This window comes from Gossypium arboreum, chromosome 3 (assembly GCF_025698485.1).
Source record: "Gossypium arboreum isolate Shixiya-1 chromosome 3, ASM2569848v2, whole genome shotgun sequence".
In the NCBI taxonomy this organism is placed as follows: domain Eukaryota; kingdom Viridiplantae; phylum Streptophyta; class Magnoliopsida; order Malvales; family Malvaceae; genus Gossypium; species Gossypium arboreum.
This window is the reverse complement of record NC_069072.1, coordinates 25,115,325-25,124,771: the sequence shown is the minus strand read 5'-3', so window position 1 is coordinate 25,124,771 and position 9,447 is coordinate 25,115,325.

Sequence of the window (9,447 nt, the reverse complement as noted above, 5' to 3'; positions counted from 1 at the left end):
GAATATTTTTCTTGCTTACAGTAGCCCACATTTTCTTTCATTTCACATTTTTCTACCCATTTTCACAACTTTTACAAAATGGTCCCTCAAGCCATTTCTATGAAAAACTACTTAGTAAAAATTGTTTACTATCCTTTAAACTCTCATATTCCTCCATAGATCATCAAAACACAAGCATCTCATGCATGGGTAAATTTTTGAACATGAACCCTAGCTTGAAATATGGGTAGAAATAGAGAGAACATGTTACGAAGATCTCAAAAACATAAAGAACATAAAAAACGGGGCTAGAGAATACTTACTATCAAGCTTGAAATGTTGAACCAAAACCCTAGCTATGGCTATAGAGAATTTCGACAACCACAAGGAAGATGATGGTTGATTTTAGTTATCTTTTTTCCCTTTTTATTTCATTTATTACCAAATGACCAAAATGTCCTTCCTTAATAGCCTTTCAAAAATATTCATGCATGCCCATTTTTGTCCAAAAACTTAGAAATTGGGTAAATTACTATTTAAGGCCTCCTAATTAATAATCCATAGCAATTTCATACTAATTACTTCTAGAACCCAAGTTTTTCAATTTATTCAATTTGGTCCCTAATTTCCAATTGGACACCTTATACTTAAAATTTCTTCATGAAAGTTTAACAAATGCTTATTTTCATATCTTAGACCTCATAATAATCATAAAACAAATATTTTAATGTCAGATTCGTGGTCCTAAAACCACTATTCTCACTAGGCCCAATTTTGGGATGTTACACTTATCCCCCCTTAGGGACTTTCATCCTCGAAAGTCTTATCAGTAAACAGGTTCAGATATTGACTTCTCATGGTTTATTCAAGTTCCCATGTGGCTTATTCCATTCCATGTCTATTCCATAAAACTTTCACCAAGGCTATATTCTTGTTCCTCAACTGTTTGACTTTTCGAGCCAAAATCTTTACCGGTTCTTCACCATAAGGCATATCCGGTCTAATTTCAACTTCAGTCTGTGAAATCACATGTGAGGGGTCTGATCTATATCTACGCAACATGGACACATAGATTACATCATGAATTTCTTCCAATTCGGAAGGCAATGCTAATCGGTAGGCTACCGGTCCAACTATTTCAGTAATCTCATATGGTCTGATAAACCTTAGACTCAGTTTGCCCTTTCGACCAAATCTCAAGATCTTTTTCCATAGAGACACTTTCAAGAATACTTTATCTCCAACTTGAAACTCAATCTCTTTTCTCTTCAAGTCAGCATATGACTAAATCAACTTTAACCTTTTCTTTAGTTTCCATGACTAAATCAACTCCATGAATATGACTTTCCTTGAGCTTTGTCCAATACAGTGGAGTTCGGCACTTTCGACCATATAATGCCTCATAAGGTGCCATTTTTAAACTCTTCTAGAAACTATTATTGTAGGCAAATTCCACCAAAGGTAAGCATTTTTCCCAACTACCCTGAAATTGAAGAACGCAACACCGTAACATGTCCTCAAGACTCTAAATTGTCCACTCGGACTGACCATCAGTCTGTGGGTGAAATGTCGTACTAACACTCAACTTTCTACCCGAGGCTTCTTGTAGTTTTTTCCAAAATCTCGAAGTGAATCTCGGGTTCCTATTTGAAATAATCAATAATGGTACCCCATGTAATCTCACAATCTCAGAAATGTACAAGTCAACCAGTTTATCAAAAGAGTAATTAGTCTGTACCGGGATGAAGTAAGCCGACTTCGTTAGTCTATCAACCACAACCCAAATAGCATCTTTCTTTTTAGGGGTTAGCGGTAATCCAGTTCCTATCCTATTTCCATTCAGGTACCATCACAGGCTGTAACAAACCCGAAGGTACTTAGTGTTCATCCTTGACTTGTTGACATATTAAACATTTCGACACAAATTCAAAGATGTCCCTTTTCATGCCATTCCACAAGTACATTTTCCTTAAATCATTGTACATCTTGGTACTTCCCGGATGAATAGACAGACGACTATCATGTGCCTCTTGCAAAATTTTTCGAATAAGTTCATCAACTTCAGGTACATAGACCCTATCTCAAAACATCAAACAATCATTAAAATCAACCCGAAAATCTGACTCAACACCTGTCTCAAATTGTGCTCTCCTGGCCTGTAAATCACTATCATTGATCTAAGCTGCCCAAATTTCTTGTAGTAATGTCAGTCTGGCTTTTAACTCTGCCGAAACTGAACCATCATCAGACAACTCCAATTGTGAGTTCATAGCCCTCAATACAAACAAGGACTTCCCACTCAAGGCATCGGCAACCACGTTTACCTTTCCAGAGTGATAATCAATTATCAACTCATAATCTTTAATCAGCTCTAACCATCTCCATTGTCTCAGATTCAATTCTTTTTGAGCCATCAAGTACTTCAAAATCTTGTGATCGGTGAATACATGGCAAGTTTTACCATACAAATGGTGTCTTCAAATCTTTAAGGAAAAAACAATGGTAGCTAGCTCTAAGTCGTGTGTTGGATAATTTTTCTCGTGTGGCTTCAGTTGCCTCGAAGCATAAGCTATTACTTTACCCTCTTGCATAAGCACGCAACCCAGTCCATTCAAGGACGCATCATTGTAAATCGCAAATTCTTTTCCCGATTTGTGTTGCACTAAAACTGGAGCTTCTCTTAATAGTGTTTAACTCCTCAAAACTCTATTGGCACTTTTTTTACCATTCAAACTTAACATCTTTTTGCAGCAACCTTGTCAAAGGAGTTGCAATCATAAAGAATCCCTTTACAAAGTGTCGGTAGTAATCGGTTAAGCCCAAAAAGCTTCTAACCTCGATTACGTTCTTCGGCGGCTTCCACTCAACAATGGCAGAAATCCTATTCGGATCAACTCGGATACCATCACCTGACACAATGTGACCTAGGAATCCGACCTCCCAAAGCCAAAACTCGCTCTTGCTAAACTTAGCATATAGTTACTTATCTCGTAAAGTCTGTAAGATAGTCCTCAAATGCTCGGCATGGTCGATCTCATCATTGTAATAAATCAAGATATCATCAATAAATACAGCAACAAACTTGTCTAAGTATGGCCGAAATATCCTATTCATTAAGTCCATAAACACAGCCAGAGCATTCTTCAACCCAAAAGGGAACACAAGAAATTCGTAATGGCCATACCTCGTTCTGAAAGCGATCTTAGGCACGTCCGACTCTTTGACCGGCAGTTGATAGTAGCCAGATCTCAGATCTATTTTAGAAAACACAATGGCTCCCCTCAACTGGTCAAACAGGTCATCAATCCTTGGCAATGGATATTTATTCTTAATAGCTACCTTGTTGAGTTGTCGGTAGTCTATACCTACTCTCATCGAACCATCTTTCTTTTTCACGAATACTACGAGAGCACCCCAAAGTGAAAAGCTTGGTCTTGCAAAATCCTTATCCGACAGTTCTTGCAACTATGCTTTTAACTCTTTCAACTCGGTTGATTTCATCCTATACAGGGCAATAGAAATAGGTTTTGTTCCTAGCACTAGCTCAATACCAAACTCTACTTCTCTAACAGGAGGCAAACCAGGAAACTCTTCCAGAAACACATCCGGATATTCACGCACTATTGGTACCAACTCAATCTTCAACTCTGATTCTTTAGTATTTAGTACAAAAGTAAGCTAGGCTTCATACCATTTTCTCATATACTTTTGAGCCCTCATTGAGGTAATCACAACCAGTGGTGTATTCAACTCACCTGAATCAACTCAAAGAATTTCGCCATCTGAACATTTCAATTCAATATACTTGCTACCACAATTTACTATCACATCATGAATGGCCAACCAATCCATGCCAAGTATTACATCAAATTCATCGAAAGGCAAAAGCATAAGGTTAGCAGGGAAACAATGACCTTGAATCGTCAAAGGAAAATTCTTACAAACTTTATCTACTAACACAGACTTGCCTAGAGGGCTCGAAACCTTGATTACAAATTATGTGGGTTCCACAGACATATCCATGCTAGACACCAATTTCATGCAAAGATATGAATGGATTGATCCTGGGTCAATTAAGGCAATGACACGAGTATCATAGATAGAAAATATACCCGTAATGACATCAGGAGCTGAGGCCTCCCCTTTAGCTCGTATGGCATAGGTTCTCGCTGGACCTCGAGCCTCTAATTTTGCTGTAGAATCCTTGGCAACAATTTGACTGCTACTTGCACTTTCAGGATGTCTCAGAGGTATACCTTGAGAAATAAGAGTGTTCGGCTTCAGGGCTAATTCAACCTCTTTATCGGCTCGCTCTAGGCAATCTCTAAGGAAGTGGTCAAGAGAACTACACCTAAAACATGCTTCACTCCTCATTCGGCACTCTTCGAAATGAAATTTATTGTAACTTTTACATCTCAGCTTTTGATCATCTACACTTCCCACACTAGTTACCAAAGGGGAAGAAGACTTCAGGTTATGACGTTTAGAGCTTCTTGCTCTATCTGAATATCCCACCGACAAAGTAGAATGTTCCTGGCGAATTCGTGATTTCTTTGTGGGAAATGAATGCGTCTTACCACTGGATCTCTTACTTGAAACTCGAGCTTCTCTCATTGCTTATTTTCCTTCATTATTAAGCTCTTCGACCTTTTTGGCCCAATCAGCTAATGCAGTAAATTCTTGTGACAGCCCAAAATTGACCCTAGTCGGGAAGTTGTTTCGGGACCGCTAAACTGAGTTACCGAAATGTTGGAACGTAATATTTATTGTCTAGAATATGTGAATATGAATGTGTGAAAATTTCATGTTTGGATTTTGCTTAATTGTAGATGAATTTTTGTGATTAGGACTTATGTGAGAAAACTTAGAAATGTGCTAGGCAAATGTAAGTGGCCTATTAGTGTATGTAATCAAAGGGTGGACTTGCATGTCAAATTCCCTTTGATATTAGCTAATGGCCGCCATGACAAGAGTGATGGGCAAGGAAACATGTTTCCAACATGTTAGGCTAGTGATGTATGTAGGAAACAATAAAATAGAAAGCTAGTAGTAAAGAAATAAAAAAAGAAGAGAATGGTGAATGTCCCCCATTGCCGTGAGTTGAGGAAGAAGAAAGAAAAATCCTTGTTGTTCATCCATTCTCATTTTTGTTACAATTACCATGACTTGAGAAGAAGAAGGAGTGTTCATGTTTTCTTTCTTTTGCAATTGTTGTAACTAGAAGAAGAAGAGGAAGCAATAATAGAGAAATACAATGGAGCAAATCAAATAGGTGATTTCCATCTTGGAGGAATTTTCACGATTCTTTGCAAAAATTTTATATTTCTTCCTAAGTCGTTTGCTTTTAAGTGTTGCGATGCTTGAGATTGTTGTTGCATGCGACATGCATGTAAGATTTTGATAGTTTTGTTTGGTGAGTGTGGATTAATTTGCTCCTGGAAACCGTGGCTAAATGGTGAAGTAAATGGTGTGGTATGGTCTGCTCAAATATGTGTTGACGTGTGCAATTGTGACTATCTTATTATGTCGCCTTAATTTGCTTTTACATGCTGTCCAATATTGTAAATTTTATGACAAATTCGGTTAAGTTTATTGCATGTCTCATTTGAAAATTCAATGCTGTCCAAAGCTGGTCATTTCCATGTTGTTCGGGTGAGTTTTTCAAAGGTAACTTTGCTAAATTCTCACATTTAATTTATGGGTACATATACAAGTAATGTTCGGCTATATGGAATGTAAGTATAGGTGTGATCGGTCATGGAAATTTGATATGAAGTTTTGTTAGGTGAGTGGTGAATGGCCGAATGAATTATATACATTGTGAGGATGAAATTTGTATATAAATTGTGTATGTGTGCATTCGGACTTTAAGGGGTAATGAGATGAAGTTAAGGTGCGAATTTTAGTTCGGGTGATAGAGATAGTTTGGTTGAGTTGATTCATGATGTTGTACATTAGAATAAAAAAAATTTACTACTAAATGTATTTATTCTAGATCAAGACATCAAAGGGGGAAAATCAAACAAAGGCAAAGCAAAGATAATCGAGTAGCCGATTGGAAATCGTTTCATCCAATATAAGGTAAGTCATTAAGCATATATTTGGTATTGATTTAAATGATCATAATATATATGCAATTGTGTTTAATGAGTTGATGTGTAAATGGAAATGTATGTGTATGGAATGATGCCATTGTTGAATGTATAAAGGTAGTAAAATGCTTAAAGTATTGGTCTCGGCACTAAGTGTGCGGGTATAAATGGACACGGTGACAAGATTGGCACTAAGTGTGCGGGTTTAAAATTTGTACAAGACTAAGTGTGCGAATTTGATTATATAGCACTAAGTGTGCGAGCTAATTATATAGCACTAAGTGTGCGAACTCACTATATACTTTTACATCACTATTGGCACTTGAGTGTGCGACATTATCGAGCTGATCACGGACAATGGATCGGGTAAGTACCTTGAGCTCATGGCGAATTGGCACTATGTTCATGCTCGGGGTTGGGCTTGGTAAGCTTTAAAACTATGTGATGATGGAAATTGTATGATGGTGGTGAAAATGAGTTGAAGTATAAAATGCCTTAAATATCCTATTGATTAGTATATGAAATGTGAATGTATGAGATTGAACCGAAGGTCTAAGGAACTATGGTATAGTTCGGTATGGATGAAACGCTTAGCCTCGTTTCATCGATTCACTTTGTGATGAATTTTGCTTATAGATAATTATGAAGTGCTTATGACTTCTCGAGTTATAAACTCACTCGGTGTTTCCTTGTCACCCATTTTAGGTTTCTTGGACTCGTCTCCTTTTGGGTGCTCGGAACCGTCAACAAAGTCATCACACCGTGAGCAATTTTGGTATTGTCTTCTTAGTCAACCTAGGAGAACATTTGGCATGTATGGGCTATTTTGTTTTGTTAAATTTTGGGTTGTAAACTTTAAGCCATGTGAAAATGGCCTATGTGGTCGTTTGAGTGGGATGCTAGAACCTATAGCCACGAGTCTTAGAAACCTTAATTTTGATAAGGTGGCTATAATTTGTATCATGTATGATGGATGATTAGTAAGGCCAAGGAAAGATTCATGAAATTGGCATAGTTCATCGCAGAATCGCTATGACAAAGAAGAAGTGATATGAGATCGAAAAATCACTAAAAATAGTAGAAGAGGAATTAATTGCAAAAACAAAAATTACGTAATCGAAGCTTGATGGGTCTATTTTCATATGGACGAAACGAAACGACCATATGAGCTGTATTTTAAGAGATATTCAAGATTTCGTGAGACAGGGCCAGAACGGTTTCTAGATCCTCTGTTTCGAATTTGAAAATTTACCATAAATTATCCAGAAACAATTAGAAATCATTCCTTATATTCATAGATTCCCCTTTGAGTCTAGTTTCATTAGAAACAAACGGCATGAGCATTGGAGCTCTGTACGAGATGATATCCAGGTCGTAATGCGCAAAGGTCGGTGTAGTCGAACCCTGAAATAGGGGTGACTTTAACTAATAAACTATACCAATTGGCCTGACCAAAAATTCTAGAAATAAATCCACGGATGGATATATGAGTCTAAATTCGGGGAAAATTTACGGAACTGGTTTTCGAGTTCTGGAACTCGAGATATGATTTTAAGGTGACAGGGGCGCAGTTTGCCACCGGATCGGAAATGTGAAAAATAGTCTATGTGACACATGAGAGTCGGTATGAGAACCCCTCGTGTCCGACTCTGGCGACGGTATCGGGAACGAGGTGTTACAATTTTATTGGTATCAGAGCTATGGTTTAGTCGGTTCTAGGACTACCATAGCGCGTGTGAGTCTAGCTATACATGCCAAATTGTTAGTGCTTAAAAATGTGATGACTTCTGACGGTTGAAATTTTTGTTTTGATTAGCAAATGGAACCCGGTAGAGAGACCCTTGGCGGATGACGTTGAAAGTGTAGCGGCTGCTCTGCGCAAGGGACACCACTGTTGAGCCTCGGTCATCCGCGAATAATCAAGATGAAGGGCGAAACAAGCCTTCTTCACCATGATGAATGAGTGGGTCGCATAATATGCCCGAACCAATCCGGCTGTCCAACCATTCCCAAATATAAATAATCCACCCCAAGAGCCCGTAATGCCATCGCCATCGATCCGGTGAGGCCGAGTAAACCCCGTGGACTTGATTAGGAAGCGCGGGTCAAGAGTTCAAGGCCATAGTTCTTGATGATGCCGAAAGGGCGAGTTCTCGCCTTGATAACACCATTCGGTGTTCGATGAACTATCATGCACACCGATGAATGTCTAAAGTGTGCTATATCCTTGTTGCGAGACTCACCTACTATTGGTGGAGGACTTTGATTTCCATAGTCCCAAAGGAACAAGTTACTTGGGATTTCTTTCAAACGAATTTCGAAGAAATATATCACCAACGGTTCATCGATCGAAGCGTAAGGAATTCTTGGAGCTCAAGCAAGGTCGACGACAAGATCTCGAATCTGAACATGAGTTCGTAAGACTTAGTCGGTATGCTCGGAGTGTGTGGCTGATGAGGTTGCTATGTGCAAAAGATTTGAAGAAGCATTGAATGAAGATTTAAAGCTACTAGTGGGTATTTTGGAGATAAAGGAGTTCGTAACACTAGTCGAACGAGCCTGCAAGGCGGAAAAACTTGGAAAGGAGAAGAAGAAGGCTGAATTTGAAGTAAGAGATTATCGTAAAAGATCGATGAGTAAAGCTCCGTTCTCAGCTGTAAAGAAGTTCAGGGAGGACACTAATAAGTCGAGGGCGACTGCGGGAATTTCCATCAGAGCTCGACCATTGACGGACTCCCGAGCTACTTCGGTAGCTAGTGTGGGCAATAATCGTCGAGAGAAACCTGAATGCCCCCAATGTGGAAGACGACACCTAGGTGAATGTTGGGGTAAGTCTGTTAATAGGGCTTGTTACGGATGCGGTTCGAAGGACCACTTCATTAGAGATTGCACGGAGCTAGATGAGAAGAATAAGATGCAAGGTGCAAGATCTAGTGGGACGACGGCTTGAGGTAGACCCCCGAGGATTTCAAGAGGTAGGGGTGGTAATCAGAGAGGGGCCTCTGATACGGTTGTTCGATCCGAGACTCGTGCTCCTGCTAGAGCATATGCTATCCGCGCACGAGAGGAGGCATCCTCCCCTGACGTTATCACTGGTACTTTCACCCTCTTTGATACTAGTGTGAATGCATTGATTGACCTCGCTCTACTCATTCATATGTATGTGAAACCTTAGCATCCAAAGAAGACTCTACTGCTTAGTCTCTCGAGTTCGTAATTCGGGTGTCAAACCCTTTGGGTCAATACGCACTTGTTGATAAAGTGTGCAAGAGATGCCCCCTAACAATTCGAGAATCTTGTTTTCCGGCCGATCTGATGCTTTTGCCGTTTGACGAATTTGATGTTATTCTTGGAATGGATTGGCTCATCAGTACAT